Source organism: Thamnophis elegans, chromosome 12 (assembly GCF_009769535.1).
Source record: "Thamnophis elegans isolate rThaEle1 chromosome 12, rThaEle1.pri, whole genome shotgun sequence".
Classification (NCBI taxonomy): Eukaryota; Metazoa; Chordata; class Lepidosauria; order Squamata; family Colubridae; genus Thamnophis; species Thamnophis elegans.
Window position 1 is genome coordinate 37095772 of NC_045552.1, and position 16017 is coordinate 37111788.

Sequence of the window (16017 nt, forward strand, 5' to 3'; positions counted from 1 at the left end):
AGCCAGGGAGGGCTGGGGGTAATCCAGAACACAAACGAAGGGGGAACGTGAGGCACCCCTTGAAGACATATTGCCAGAGACAGAAAAGGTCAAGGGCCACACAAAGCTAAAATGCTCCAGAGGCAAAATCAACATCTGGTAATTAGGGCTAATTTATCTGTCCAAATCATGAGGTGACTATGATTTGTCATTGTTTTTAGTAGGTGATAAAATACCTGAAAATGGAGCTGTCATTCCAACACAGGAAATGTCCCATTATCAATGTAGGTCTGTGCAAGAGAAGCTGCCACAACCTACCTGGCCCTGAACAGCGGAGGGGGGCTTCAGTCAGGCAGTGTCTGGAAAACATCCAGAGGTTGAGGCAAAAGTGGGAAAGGGGCTTTGATTTAAATGCTGGCACTTCTCATGAAAGACAATCCAGAGGGACAAAGACTGGGGTGATATCTTGGCAGTTCTAGATAGTTGTTAAAGAAGCCAACTTCTAATCAGAGCAAGTCTTGAAAGAAGGACCTGACCTGTTGGTTGGAAAAGATAAAACTTGGATCAGAGAGAGAGAGGAGGAGGAGAAGGAGAAGGAGACGGAGACAGAGATGGAGAAGGAGGAGAAGGAGGAGAAGGAGAAGGAGACAGAGGAGGAGGAGGAGGAGGAGGAGGAGGAGGAGGAGGAGGAGGAGGAGAAGGAGGTGAAGGAAGTGAAGGAGAAAAAGGAGGCAGAGAAGGAGGAGATGGAGATGGAGGAAGAGAAAGAGATGGAAAGGAGTTTTGGTCACCATGATACAAAAAAAAAAGATGTTGAAACTCTAGAAAAGTGCAGAAAAGAGCACCAGAGTTAATTAAGGGATTAGAAGTGAAACTATAAAATGGACAGTTGCAGGAACTGTCTAGCCTAGAATGTCCAACTCTAGTCCAATGAAGAGAAAGACTAGGAGTCATACAATAGCAGTCTTGCAGTTCTTGTGGGGCTGTCACAGGGAAGAGGGGGTCAACTCTAAAACACTTGAGGGCAAGACAAGAAGGAACAGATGGAAAACTTGTCGGGGGGCAGATCCTAGATGTCTAGAACTAAGGAGAAATTTCCTGACAGAAGAATTAATCAGAAATTGCAGATGCTCCATCACTGGAGATATTCAAGAACAAACTGAACAGTCATTTATCTGGAATGGTATAGGATCTCAGGCCACGAACAGGGAGGTGGACTAGAAGACCTCCAGGGTCTCTTCCCACTCTATTTTCTATGTTCATTCAGCAGCCAGCAGACCAGTGGTGGGTTTCAAAAATTTTTAGAACCTCTTCTTTAGGTGTGGCCTGTTTTGTGGGAGTGGCTTGCCAGCCATGTAACCGGGTGGGAGTAGCTTCCCGGCCATGTGACTGGGTGGGCGTGGCCAACTTGTAAAATGTGGTGAAACTCACTTAACAACACTCTTGCTTAGCAACCAAAATGTTGGCTCAGAAATTCTGGCATTTGAAGCATGCAAGTCTTAAAGTTGTCAAGTTACAAGACCCTTGCACCCCTAACCCTTTAGAAAAAAAAACCAGGGGTGTTCCAATTTGACAGCTTTAAAACTTGTGGACTTCAACTCCCAGAATTCCTTCTCCAGTCATGTTGGCTCAGGAACTCTGGCATTGATGTGTGCAAGTCTTAAAGCTGTCAAGTTACAAGACCCTTGCACCCCTAACCCTTTAGAAAAAAAAACCAGGGGTGTTCAAACTTGACAGCCTTAAGACTTGTGGACTTCTTGCTCTTCATCTTGATAATGTGCGGATGGGCGGAGGGAGGGAGCTGGAACCGGTTCTAAACGGCACAGAAGATTTGTGGAACCTCTTCCATAGAAGAGGTTAGAACTGGCAGTAACACACCCCTGCAGCAGACCCCTTGTGCTGATTTGCACCAGAAAAAAGTTTTTTGTATCCAGATTGGTGACTTTCTCCTCTGCTTTTAAAGGAACAGTGGTCCTTTGTCTGTTGTCTTAGAAGTGCACACTTTATTTGGATTGTGCAAGTTTAATCAACAGATATCTAGCAAAGGTTCTCTAAGACAAAAGACAGAATCTGCACTAAGCACTCAGGCAGTGGTGAACTTCAATTTTTTTATCACCGGTTCTGTGGGCGTGGCTTGGTGGGTGGGGCAGGGGTAGGATACTGCAAAATCCCCATTCCCTCCCCACCCCAGGCGAAGGATACTGCAAAATCTCCATTCCCACCCCACTCCAGGGAAAGATACTACAAATCTCCATTTCCACCCTACTCCAAGGGAAGGATACTCACTCACTCATTCGACGCCTCTTCACCCAACGTGGGTATAGGCGACTTCCATGGAAATTTATGGCGATCCATGGAAGCTGTTTCGGCTGGATATACCCAAGGGGATGCCAGTCCCAAGGGTCGACAGAGCCCGATTGGTGGGAACAGGGGGCACCACGTGAAGGCCGGGTTGTCGTTTGATAGTTGAGAGGCTATATTTGGCGCATCAACTATCCTTGCCCCCCAGGGAAGGATACTGCAAAATCTCTATTTCCGCCCTACTCCAGGGGAAAGATACTGTAAATTCTCCATTCCCTCTCCACTCCAGGGGAAGGATACTGTAAAATCCCAATTTCCACCCCACTCCAGGGGAAGGATACTGCAAAATACCCATTCCCTCCTCACTCCATGGAAAGGATACTGTAAAATCCCCATTTCCACCCCACTCCAGGAGAAGGATACTGCAAAATCTCCATTTCCACCCTACTCCAGGGAAAGGATACTGTAAAACCCCATTCCCTCTCCACTCTAGGGGAAGAATACTGTAAAATCTCCATTTCCACCCTACTCCAAGGGAAGGATACTGCAAAATCTCCATTCCCTCTCCACTCCAGGGGAAGGATACTCTAAAATCCCGATTTCCACCCCACCCCAGGGGAAGGATACTGCAAAATCTCTCTTTCCACCCTACTCCAGGGAAAGGATACTGTAAAATCCCCATTCCCTCCCCTCCGGGGCCAGCCAGAGGTTGCATTTGTCGGTTTTCCGAACTACACAAAATATCCGCTACAGGTTCTCCAGAACCTGTCATAATCTGCTGAATTTCACCCTGCACTCAGGACATAAAATCATTTGAGGTGCTGCACTGGGGAGCAGGTTTGGCTTTGACCCATAGTGCTTCGCATCAGTCCTTTGGATGTCGCTCAGTTCAGCCTCCTTCTGCAAGCTCAAGGAAGCTCAGCTGTACCTGGGAAATCCAAGGCTTCTTCAGTCTCTGAATAAACTGAACGAATGCTTAGAGGTTCTTTTCCAAACTGAGCTGAAATTGTCAGGAATTTCTGAATGGACCAAGACTGCCAAAATTCCAAGCAGCCAGATGCTGGATCTCTGCCCTTCGCTTCTTCTGAGGGAGTCGAGCCTGCCAAATCCCAGTCAAGTGGATGTAAATTTTTAAAATTTATTTTAAACAGGTTTGCGTCTACCTCTAAGATTAAGCAGATATTTAACCTTGCAAAACTCTCAAAAGAGCACTAATGCATAATTAAAATCTAATCAACTCCATAATAATTTAATGACTATTGACTTCCATAAAAATATTTGTGCAATGGGATTCTTAAATGTTTTTTGGAGAAAGGATTTGGTGATCCTTATCCTGTGGTTTGGGGAAAGGTATTATATTAACATTGTCTGGATAAATAAATCTGTGTATTTCCATAAAGGCAGTGTAGGTACAGTGGTTAGAGACTTATGATGACCAGTACAGGTAGTCTTCAACTTACAACCACAGCTGGGTTCAAAATTCCTGTTGCTAAGTGAGACAGGTGTTAAGTGAAATTTACCTCATTTTACAACCTTTATTGCCGCAGTTGCTAAGTGAATCACCGGCATTGTTAAGCTAGTAACACAGTTATTAAGTGAATCTGGCTTCCCCCATTGACTTGGCTTATCAAAAGGTTGTAAAATTTCTTCACATGACCCCAGGAGCCTGCAACCGTCATAAATATTGGTCAGTTGCCAAGAGTCAGGATTTTGATCATGTGGCCATGGGTGGGTTGCTGCAATGAATTTTCAAAAGTATGAAAAACGACCATAAGTCACTTTTTTCAATGCTGTTGTAACTTTAAATGGTCACTAAACAAACCGTTGTAAGTTAGGACTATCTGTAATGAAGGCTTTAATGTCCTGTTTTCTGCCCAGCTGGTCCTCCCAGTTCTTCTGCATTCCCTTCAGAAACGATGCTTGGAACAAGAAAGGAAGCTCCTTGTGAAGGGCCCACCTGGCTTTGATGCTTCCCCAGTATCAGAGGTGGTACAAACCAAGCGGGCAGCAGCCTCGGTCTGGCAGGAGCTGTGGGCCTGGACTGGAGAGGCAGGAAACGGCTCGCCTGGGCAGCTTCTGTGACGCCCGCAAGGGGAGCGCCCCTTCTCGCTTCTGACAGGCCTTCCCACGGTTGCAGCCAGAGCACTGCACTCCTGCTGGCATGCTGAGCCAGGCCGGCCAGGTCCCATCTATGAGATCAGCGTGCAGGAGAAAGGCTTCCTGCTGGACCTTGGGGGGCAGCTTTACCAAGGACACACCCAGGCCCCCGGTCCCTGGGGAAGAGAACAACCTGGTTTCCAAGGCCTGCTGGCCATGGCTTTTTGGCCAGGAAGGGCAACAGAGGGAAAGCCGAGACGACCACTACCACCCCATCTGGACCTGGATCTGGATTATTAGCTGGAGAGTCCTAAGTGTCAAAAAGATTTTCACCTCCAGTTCAGCAGGCGTGGCTTGATGGGAGGACACATGACTGAGTGTGTGTGAGTGATGCTCACTCAGTCACATGCCCCACCACCTAGCCACATCCACTGAACCGGTGGTGAAATTTTTTGAAACCCACCACTGCCCAGTATATATGACCAAACATCTGGATGTCTCTTCCCTTAGGCTTTTCTCTGGAGCCTCCACAGTGACGCCATTTCCACAACCAACATAGCTGCGTCACTGGAAAGGTCACTGTGAGAATAGATTTTTAAAAGGTTAACCGACTCGGTTTATGCCTCCCTCAAGTTAAATGTAGAATCGTTGGATTGGACGGGACCAAGATACTCAACGTTAATTTATCACCCAAAGCATTAATACAAAGAGGGCATCTGAGAGCTTCTGTAGAAGCTGTAGTCATTTTTCCTTTTGGCTTCCTTGTATTTTTCCCGCCTTCTGTTTTTTCAGGTCAGTCAAGTATTGATTCATTGATCAGGAGAAGAATTGACTAACCAGCTTGTAGCTGAAGTTTGACCTCATGGGTGTAGAGAGAGTGACTGGAGACTTTGATTCTAGTCCCACCTCAGCCATGAAAGCTGACTAGGTGACTTTCCCTCTCTCAGCCCAACCCACTCACAGGATTGTTGTGGAGAAAATAGGAGGAGAAGTAAGGAGTATATTACACATGTTTACTGCCCTGAGGTATTTATAAAAAAATAAAAAGGCAGGATATATAAGCCATTGCTCTCGATGGAAAGATGGGTGGAGTATAAATGTAATAAATACAAATAAATAAATGATAGGAAATTCAGCTTCACGGCGTTCTTTGTCACCAAATGCCTCCTTTTCTTAAGTTTGGCTGTCCCTCTGCAAAGCTTCCATCTTTGGTCCTTGTGTTGACCTCAGGAGCTATGAAGCATCAATCCCAGTAACGTCCCTTCATGATGGTCATCCCGTCTCCCCTCAGTCTCCTCTTCTTGAGAAGTTGGTTGAACGCAGACAGTTGCACTGAGGCTCCTCCAAGACCCAGATGGCCCCATCGAGTCCTGACTCCTGAACAGGCAACCTTGGCAAAGAGGAGGTCGGTCCTCATTTCATTCCATCTCCTCTGTCAGTCTTGCCACCTTTTATTGGTTGTATTATAGTTTCTTTTTTGGTTGTTGTGAGCCACCGAGAGTCCTTGGAGCCAGCATGCAAGTTTAATAAATTGTTTAATTCTTTGAACTGTTTGCTCTTTTAAGGTGGTATTCAGCAGCTTCTGAGCAGTTCTGGAAAACCAGTAGCTGAAATTTTGAGTAGTTCAGAGAACCGGCAAATACCACCTGTGGCTGGCCCCGCCCCCATCTATTCTTTGCCTCCCAAATCCCAGCTGATCAGGAGGGAATGGGGATTTTGCAGTATCCTTCCTCTGCCATGCCCACCAAGCCATGCCACACCCACCAACCTCTGGCTGGCCCTGCCCCCATCTGTTCTCTGCCTCCCAAGTCCCAGCTGATTGGGAGGAAATTGGGATTTTGCAGTATCCTTCCTCTGCCACACCCAACAAGCTACGCCCACAAGACCTGTAGTAAAAAAATTTGAATCCCACCACGGGCCACTTGAGTTTCTCTTGGACTCTGGAGACCTCCAGGCCTTCCCTCCAAGGGGTGCTGAGGGCCGTCTTCACTAACTGGTTTCAACTGTCCTGACAGGTACATTCTGGCAGGGGCGGCTGGCAGATGCTGTTTTTGCCAAGGGAAAGGGCAGCAGCTGACGGGCCGTGCTTTGCTCTCTCTGCGCCCGGGCTTTAAAACAGCTTCTTCCTGGAAATCCAATCAAGTCCTGCTTTGTTGGCTTTCCAGAAGTCATTAACAGAGCTATTCCTGAGAGCCTTTGAGTGATGAACTCCACTGTTGATTTATTGGTTTTGTTTTATTTCTGTTGACACGAAGATGGTTGGGATTCTGTTTATAGTCTTGCTGAGTTGCTACCATGGATGATTTAGTGCATTGGGTTGCTTTTTTTTTTCTTGTTTTACGGCCGGCGCTTTTAGCACACGGGATGGGTACCTGATCAATCGCCAGGAGTCTCTGCATCTCAGCCAGTACAAATCCAGCAACAAATGCTTCCATGTTTGGCCAGTCTCCCCCTTCCCTTTGGGGCAACAGGGCCATTTGGAAGAGGGAAGAGCAGCCACTAACATGAAATGGAGGCAGGACCCTATCCTGCTTGGAAAGCCCTCTCCCCTCCTTTCAAGATTGGAGTGGCCTTTTCCACCTGCTCCATGCTGAGAAATCTCTGCATGTATCCATTCAGGTTATTGTTGCTTCACCCCGCATTGCTCTGTGGAGTGTCTCCCATACACCACTCTGCTGGAAAGTCTCCGCTTTCATGGGCCTCTGGAGCTTGGCCCTCCTCCTCATTCCTCCTCACACTTCTAGCACTGATGATGTTACCTAGTTGGCTTATGAAACGCCTGTAAGAAAACACCCAAGTTCAGAGAGCACCAGGGACCCCATAGTCCTCCTCCTACTACTACTACACCACCACCTCCTCCTCCTCCTCCTACACCACCACCACCTCCTCCTCCTCCTCCAACACCACCACCTCCTCCTACACCACCACCACCTCCTCCTCCTACACCACCAATACCTCCACAACCACCACCTCCTCCTCCTCTACCACCGACACCTTCTTCTCCTCCACCACCACCACTTCCTCCACCACCACCTCCTCCTCCTCCTCCTCGCCCTCCACCACCATCTGCTCCTCCTCCTCCTCTACCACCACTTCCTCCTCCTCCACCACCACCACCTCCTCCTCCTCCTCTACCACCACCTCCTCCTCCTCTACCACCACCTCCTCCACCACCACCACCTCCTCCTCCTTTACCATCACCACCACTTCTTCCACCACCACCACCTCCTCCTCCTTGTCCTCCACCACCACCACCACCTCCTCTTTCTCCAGCTCCACTTCTGCCTCAGACAAAAGTCGCCCGTGCTCAGTCGGAGGCAGGTTTCTGGGGTTTTCTCTCCTTCTCTCTCTGGCTGAGGTCCAGAGGACTGGCCCAAATGGATCCAGAGGGCATAGCTCCCTCCTTCCGTGCCAAGCCCATCCACCCACACCCACCCCTGAGCCCACGGAGAAGAGCCGTCAGTAGTGCCTGCCAGAACCCAGCCCTGACCAGCATCTGACCTGTTGGTGTAGGGCAGACTTTAGAGAAGATGCTGATTTTACTAATACCTCTCTCTCTCTCTCTCTCTCTCTCTCTCTCTCTCTCTCTCTCCCTCCCTCCCTCCCTCGCTCCCTCCCCCCTCTCTCTCTCCTTTCAGGAGATCCCCCCAAAAGGCCTGTCAATATCAGTTGTGCCATGGGAGGAGAGGGAGGGGCTGGAATGCCACTCAGAAATATCTGGATGGGACAGGCTGCAGAGAAGCCACATCTGGCACTGCCCCGACTTCCTCCCACTGGTCTCTGAGCTGCAGGTTCTAGGGCTTACGGATGGATACGGAAATCCAGTTTTGGTCACCATGTTACAAAAAGGACGTTGAGACTGGAAAAAGTGCAAAGAGCAACTAAGATGATTAAAGGCCTGGAGATTAAAATGCTGTATATGAGGAACGGTTGCAGGAATTGGGTTTGGCTGATCTATAGAAAAAAAGAATGAAGTAGTAATGTAAACAGCAATGTTCCAGTAGTCGAAGGGCTACTACAAAGAAAAGAAGGTCAACCTATTCTCCAAAGCACCAGAAAGCAAGATGAGAAACAATGGATGGAAATGAATCAAGAAGAGAAGCAACTTGGACTTGGAGAAATTTCCAGGCAGTGGGAACAATTATCCAGTGGAGCAGAAGTTGCCACCAGAAGTTGTGGGTGTCCCATCACTGCTGTCAGCATTCCAGAAACACCCAGCTCTGACAACTGGAGGTTTTCAAGAAGAGACTGGACAGCCATTTGTCTGAAATGGTACAGGGTTCCTTGCTTGAGCAGGTCTATTCTGATTGATTGCTGCAGAGGAAAATCCCAGAGATTCCCTCAAGCAAGTCTCACCACCATGCAGGAGATGAAAGGACTAGGAGACTGGTCCTGACAAAGCAGTTGGCCGGAGGATGGGATGCGGAGTTGTGGTTAGGAGAGGGACGCCAAGCAAGGATGAAAAGGCATGACGGGATGAGCAGCTGCTGCTGGGCGCATCAGATTCAGAGAGGAAAAGACGCTTCTGAGCATGAATTGGGGATCCTTGACCTTGCTGGGTAAAGGGGTGGGAAAGACAGAGCTGCAATGGTGGGCTTGGCCATAGCCTGGAGACCTGGCAAGGTGTCTTCTGCTGTCTGGAAACAGGGTCATCTGTGGACAGAAAGATGTAGGGCAAATGGCAGGACTCATCAAGGGGGCATGAAACTGCTTGCATGCTGCAGTGGGCACTAGTGAGGGTGCGTGCCAAGGAGCCATTTGACACCCCCTTGGATGGGCCACTGAGAAGCACAGCTCTTCCTAGGAACTTCTGGGGAAGAGCAAAATAATGGTAGGTAGGCAGAAATTAGGTCACATCCCTGAATTGTTTGAATAAGTGGGACAGTGTGTACATTTTATTTATTTACTTTCCTACAGGGCATCTGTTGTGAGTGTATAATAAATCATTTCTGCAGCTGCCAGGCAAACTTCCTGATGCCGACCCAGAGAAATGCAGGCAGGCTGAACATGCCCCAATTCCTCTGTCCCTGGGTATCTCCCCTCCCTTGCCCCCAGCCTGCCCTTCCCCTTCGCCTCGTTTTCCAAAACAGCATTTGTGCTCTCCTGTTTCTCGCTGCCTCCTCCTTACCCGGCTAGATTTGTGGAGTACATGGCTCCCCCCTGGCCTTGGGGGGTCAAGCCAGGGGACAAGTCTTCATACCCTTCGAGCAAGCTGAGGAAGGGAGTGGGGTGGCTCTGTAGATCTCCCACCACAGCCTCCACCACCAAGGATGATCTGAGTCAGTTGGCCTCTGCAGAGCACTGAGCAAGGCAGAGCAGCCCCTCCTTTCTCCAGGCTGCATGCACACGGACCCCCTCCTCTGGACTAGGAGATAGACAGAAACGTCTGCCAACATCAAATGCCTTGTCCCCAAGGCTGGTCAAGAAATGATCCTGGTTAAATGGTGGTTATGTTCAGGGGTGAGCTGCTACAGGTTCTCCCAGGTTCGGAAGAACTCATAGCTAATGTTATGGCTGGTTTGGAGAACCTCCAAATCCCAACCCTGGCTGGCTCTCCCACCCTGCCCCACCCCTCCCAGGAGTCTCCACACGGCCTGTTTTAGATGCAAGGTAAGTGCCGGGCGCACACGGGGGCTCAGGGAGGGGGGAAATGAGCCTCCTGGAAGTTCCAGAAGGCCAGAAACAGACCTGCTTCCAGCCTCCAGAAGGCCTCCGGAGTCCGGGGAGGCAGTTTTCATCCTCCCAGAGGCTCGAGGAAAGCCTCCGGAGCCTGGGAAGGGCAAAAACACCCCACCACCCCACTGTGGTGCAGGAGGCCAACTAGGCCATGCCCACCATGGCCACGCCCACCCAGCAACTGGACAGAGAACCTGTTGCTGAAATTTTTGAAGCCCTCCCCTGGTTATGTTGTCACCCAGGTCCAGATCAGAGCAAGCACACAGGATCCCAGTTCAGCTGGCAAAACCAAGACTGAGGGTTGATTATTTGTTCAGGATCAACAAACATGAAATATATGTAGCTGGCAAAATCATATAAGGAGAATACAAAAGCAGGAAGAGAAAAACCACAATCAAAAGTTAGGAACAATTATATGTCTTCAGAATATATTTTCTTTAATATTCAAAAAGGGGGGGAAATGGTTCCAGGAACTACAGACCAATCAGCTGAACATCAATAGCTGGGAAGATCCTGGAAAAGATAATCAAGCAGCGGATCTGCCAACATTGATGTCTAATATGTTTAGTCTAATGAAGAGAAGGACTAGCTGTGACATTATAGCAGTCTTCCAATATTTGAGGGGCTGTCACAGGGGGTCGGCCTATTTTCCAAGGCACCAGAAGGCAAGACAAGAAACAATAGATGGAAACTAATCAAGGAGAGATTCAACCTGGAAAGAAGGAGAAATTTTCTGATAGTGAGAACAATCATGGAACAGAAGTTGCCTCCAGAAGTTGTGGATGCTCCATCACTGGAGGCTTTTAAGAAGAAATTGGACAGCCATTTGTCTGAAATGGTGTAGGCTCTCCTGCTTGAGCAGGGGGTTGTACTAGAAGGCCTCTAAGACCCCTTCCATGTTATTCTATGTTTTATGTTCTACATCTATCACTGCCTTTACATCAAAAGGTACCAAACTAACCAACAGTCTCTAAAATACAAATAAAACCATCAGAGATTCTCATTTGGACCTCGAAGCCTGAAGAAAGAGCCGGGTTTTAACTATGTTCCTAAAGGTCTGCATATTGGAGCCATGAGAAAAGGTTCATTGTGAATTTTTTTCCCCCACGATTTCCAGAGGGGGCTTCCTGAAATGTTTGAGATTGCTCCATTTTATACAGTTTGTTCATTAAGCCAGATCAAACTCCGGCTTTTCTTTCTTCCACCAAAATATTCCTCCTTGTAACAGTCCTTCCTTTCTTGCTTTGGGCAGAAATGGGCTCTCTCTAGAATTCAGACCCTCCTGGAACAAATGCAAAGCTCACAAATTAGGCAGCCTGGGGGTGAACTGGCAATTCCAGCAAAATATAGGTCCAATTCGATCTTCTTGAACTTGTAGAGCCATTTTGGCATAGACAAAACATAAGGGACAAGTGAGGGCAAGTGAAGCCCCGGATTGCCCAGTAATTTATTTTGTGGCAGGAAATGTTTTATTAGACGAAAACCACTAAATAGGTACCTTGGTTTCAATGAAAACATCTGATCATAAAAGGAAGCCCTGGGACGTGTTCCTAGCCGGAAGAGCATCGCTCTCTGTCCTGGCCAGAGCCCAGATGCTCCCACAGCAGCCGAGGGTGTTCCTCCGGCTTGTTGCTAATCCATCTTCTTCCTGTCTGAAAACAAGACAGCGTTTTCTAAGCCTTGTTCAACAAACATCATCCTTGTTCCTCCCTTCCTTTATGATGAAGGGGAAAGAGGCCCTTGAGATTCTTTCTAAGGAGTATTTCTGCTTTTTTCTGCAAGCAAGAATGTTATTCCCTCCAAACAGCTGTCTTGCATGATGGAAAAGGATGGGGGGGCCTTGTGAGGCAGAGGGGTGACATGCAGAGGATAATGGCATAAATCGCTTCCAGCATCCCGAAAAGAAAAAGCGGGGGCTCCAGTCTGCAGAATCTCATCCTGCTATGGCCCACCGTGTGAACCAAATAATCTTGCCACCAGTTTGGTCACAACAGTGAGGTTACAAAGCATCAAGCAAATGGCAAATCCCCAAATAGCAAATAGCAGTATTCCAATATTTCAGGGGCTGCCACAAAGTAGAAGGGGCCGACTTATTTTCCAAAGTACCAGAAGGCAAGATAAGAAACAATGGATGGAAATTGATCAAGGAGAGAAGCAGCCTAGAACTAAGGAGAAGCTTCCTAACAGTGAAGATAATTAACCATTGAAACAGCTTGTTTCCAGAAATTGTGGGTGCTTCATCACTGGATTGTTTTAAGAAGAGACAAGGCATCTGTCTGAAATGGTATATGTTGTTGTCCACCGGCAGCCTACGGAGCTGGCAGCAGAGTCGGACAGCAAAGATGTTGGGGAGGAACATGGGCCAGTCCTGGAGTCTGGGGAAGGCTTGGACAAGGGCTCTGCATTGGAGGCAGAGTGGGGGCCAGGGCCATCAGAGTCGGGTAGCAGTGTGGCAGAGGAACAGGCTCCCCCTGTTCCCAGTGTGTGCATGTGCAGAGCTGCCACAAGGCAAGAACAGTTAAGACAGAAGGGATGACTCATGAGTAAGGCTTGGAGGTGATTGGCTCTTCCCATAGGACCTAAAGGCAGAGCAAAATCACGTGAGTCTTTGCAGGAAGCAACTTGGTTCATGCTGGTCAGTTTACCTTCTGAAGCTCCGTTTTGACTCTTTGCTCTGTGTGCCTTGCCAAACTAATTGCCAATTAAGTCTTTGGCAGTGTTTCAAGAAAGATAAATGTGGGTGCTTATCAGCCTTATACCAAAAGACTTTGGCAGTCTACTGCAGGACTCTTTACAACTATTTGGGACTCATTATGGGCTGCAAATGAACATAATTCACAGCCTTTGAAATAAAAAGAGGGTTTGGGGGATTAAGCGTGTTTACTGTCTCAGGAAGCCTAAGTCAGAACAGTATAGGCCCTCCTGCTTGGCCAAAGGTTGAACTAGAAGACCTCCAAGGTTCCTTCCAGCTCTGTTCTGATTGATTGAAAATATGCACAAAATAGTAAAGAAGAGAGAATCCCACCCCTTTCTGTTCTGTTGAGCATGGAAACATTTCTTGGCACAAGCCAGGGGCTAAAGTTTCAGAACGCATCACAAGTTGGCTTGCCTGTTCTGAAAAAGTCTTTGACATTTCTACTGGCAGGAAATGTAGATGAATTTTGTCAGAAGTTCCCAAGATGTGTTGATTTGTTCCTGTCCCATTAACAATCAACAATGTAGAGTGATTTATGTGCAGTCAGTAAGACACACATTTCAGACATCCTTCTCCCTGAAATTCAGCACATTTGCATCCTGTCTTTGATTGCAGATAGTCAGGAGACCCTGAAACAACCTTCGGTCAGTCAGTGTCAGCCACCAACACCAGCCACCTAGTTGTAGCAACACACACACCCGCCCCCCATTCCCAGGCTCCTGAAAGACCCTATTAGCCTCTACTTTGCCTGCTTCCTTTCGGCTGCCATAGTAACGGGAAGGGTGAGGGCTCATGGTGTTGGGGGGGGAATAGGTGCTGGAGGAGATATTGCAAAGAGAGGTTTGTTCTCACCATCTTCTGTGCATGCTGATGACTCGTGTTTGAGCTTGGTCAAGGCCAACCATCTCTGCATACCAACTGAATGAGGCCATCTGAAGATGCGCTCCACATGACACCTTTGAGAGTTGGAGATTGGACATTGGGTTGGGGTAACTTGGGGGGAGGGTCCTGGGCAAATGTTTGATATGTACAAGTTCACATTTTTTTGCTTCAGATCTTGCTTCACTTTCGGCTGTTTTAATTTCATGTCCAGTAAAAGTACCTTTTTCTCTAATTGAATGGAGTTGGGGGTTTTCTTTCTTGGATACTGAATGAGGCACGCCTGACAGGCCCATTGGCTGAGGAGCATTGGGATGCCAAGGGAAGCATTTCTCTGTTAGGCCCAAAGACCAAATCTCCGGTGAAAGAGTTCCAGGTCTCAAGGATGTTGGCATCAGCTACCCAGCTCTGTTCTGCAGTGAAGCCAGGGGATGGGGCTGCACAGTTTTAAGGTAGAACAAGCAGTGCAGAGTCTGCTGCTCAAGCAGCGGGTTGGACTGGATGACCTCCAAGGTCCCTTCCAGCTCTGTATGTATAGATAGTCCTCAACATTCAACCACAATTGAGCCCAAGATTTATGTTGTTCAGAAATTTGTTAAGTGAGTTTTTCCCACATTCTACGAATTCTCTTGCCACGTTTGTTAAGTGAATCCCTGCAGTTGTTAAGTTAGTAATACGATTGTTAAGTGAATCTGATTTCCTCATTGACTTTGCTCATCAAAACGTCACAAAAGGGGATCATGTGACCCCAGGATGCTGCAACCATCATAAATATGAGTCAGTTGCCATTCCACTGGCTTCCATCAGCCTCCAAAGATTATGGTATTGTGCTCTGGAAACAGGTCAAAGCTGGAGTGTCCTCTCCAGAACACGAGGCCTGGGTAGATTAATATGGAGGATAGACTGTTACTTAAGCAGCAGATCCCTCCTCTCCACATCGCTGACATAGTCCAATGAATACAACTGGTTCCAGCTGCATCGCAGGAGTTACCAGAACATGGTTGTACATAGTTACAAACTGCTTCCGGGACTCCAGCTCCGGATTTTGCCTCGAGGTTGACTCCTGAAGCCTTTTCCAGGAGTGGATAGAGCCACAAGGCAGTGGAGGTTTGTCATCAGAGTTTCCCTTCTCCTAGAAAGTGTCTGCCGTTGGGGCACAAAATCCTCTTCCGCCTTCAAAACCGTTGACCATCTTCTCCTGTAACCCTGGAAAGGGGCCCTTACGAGGTGCTACTGGCCAAGCCAGCTGGACTAAGGTTTTTTAAGGAGGTGTTACTCCTCCATCACTCACTCTTTGTCCTGGCTTGTGACAGGCATAGCCTGGCTTCCCAAACGTTGGGCCCAGGATGGCGGGTTTAGTCAGTTGCCAAGCATCCAAATTTTATTCATATTTATGGCAGTGGGATGCTGCAATGGTCATAAGTGTGAAAAATGATCATTAGTTTTTTTTTTCAGTGCTGCAGTTACTTCAAACAGTCACTAAGCAAACTGTTGTAAGTCGAGGACTGCCTGCATTCTGTATAAGTGAAGGACAGAGGGGAGACGCCCCTGGCTTCCTTTCACCTCCCATCAACTGCCACCAGCCACCAACCAGATAAGCATCCACCAATTCTCTTTTTCAGTGTCAAATGGGAGAAAATGAGCTTTGACAGATGGCTCAGCCTTTTGACAAAGGTTGCTCTACTTTGGCAAAGCATTTTGCAGTGGTGCATTCAAGAGAAACCAGTTATCACCTGATATCAAACACTCTTCTGAAATAAAAGTAAAATAGAGTTACTTCGGAATAATATTGGAATTCTGGAATAGAACCATCTGCCAATTGGTTTAAAAGTATCTTCTGTAACGGAATGAGAGAACTCTCCCTCTCCCTTGGGTCACCTGCCTTCTGGGTTCTAATTTTTATACAATTCCTTTCATTCTAATTGTTTTTATCTGTATATTTTTATTGTTTGTGATCTGCCTTATTAGAGAGATGGATGTCATATAAAAGTAATCAACAATTACTTTTAATTAATCCCACCAGAGGGATTAGTAATCCAAAAAATATTTGATTGTGCAGAAATGGACAAACTCACATTAGAGTTAAAGGGAAAGGATGATTCAGAATGCTATGCGGTATGGGGAAAATGGTATGGATAGACAATAGAAATAAGAAATGGAAATGCCCATAGGGTTAGAACGTTTGGAAATAGAATGTATATAATGTGTGCACACAAATATTGAATCTAGTTGTATGAACAGTGCCACAGATCTGTTAAATAGGTGATAGAGACATGTAAATGAAAAAATGTGCAATGAAAATAAATATTTTTAAAAAGAAATACTAAAACAGTAATAATAAGCAAACAAATGAACAAATAAATCCAAAAGGGATATCAAGGTAGAAGAAG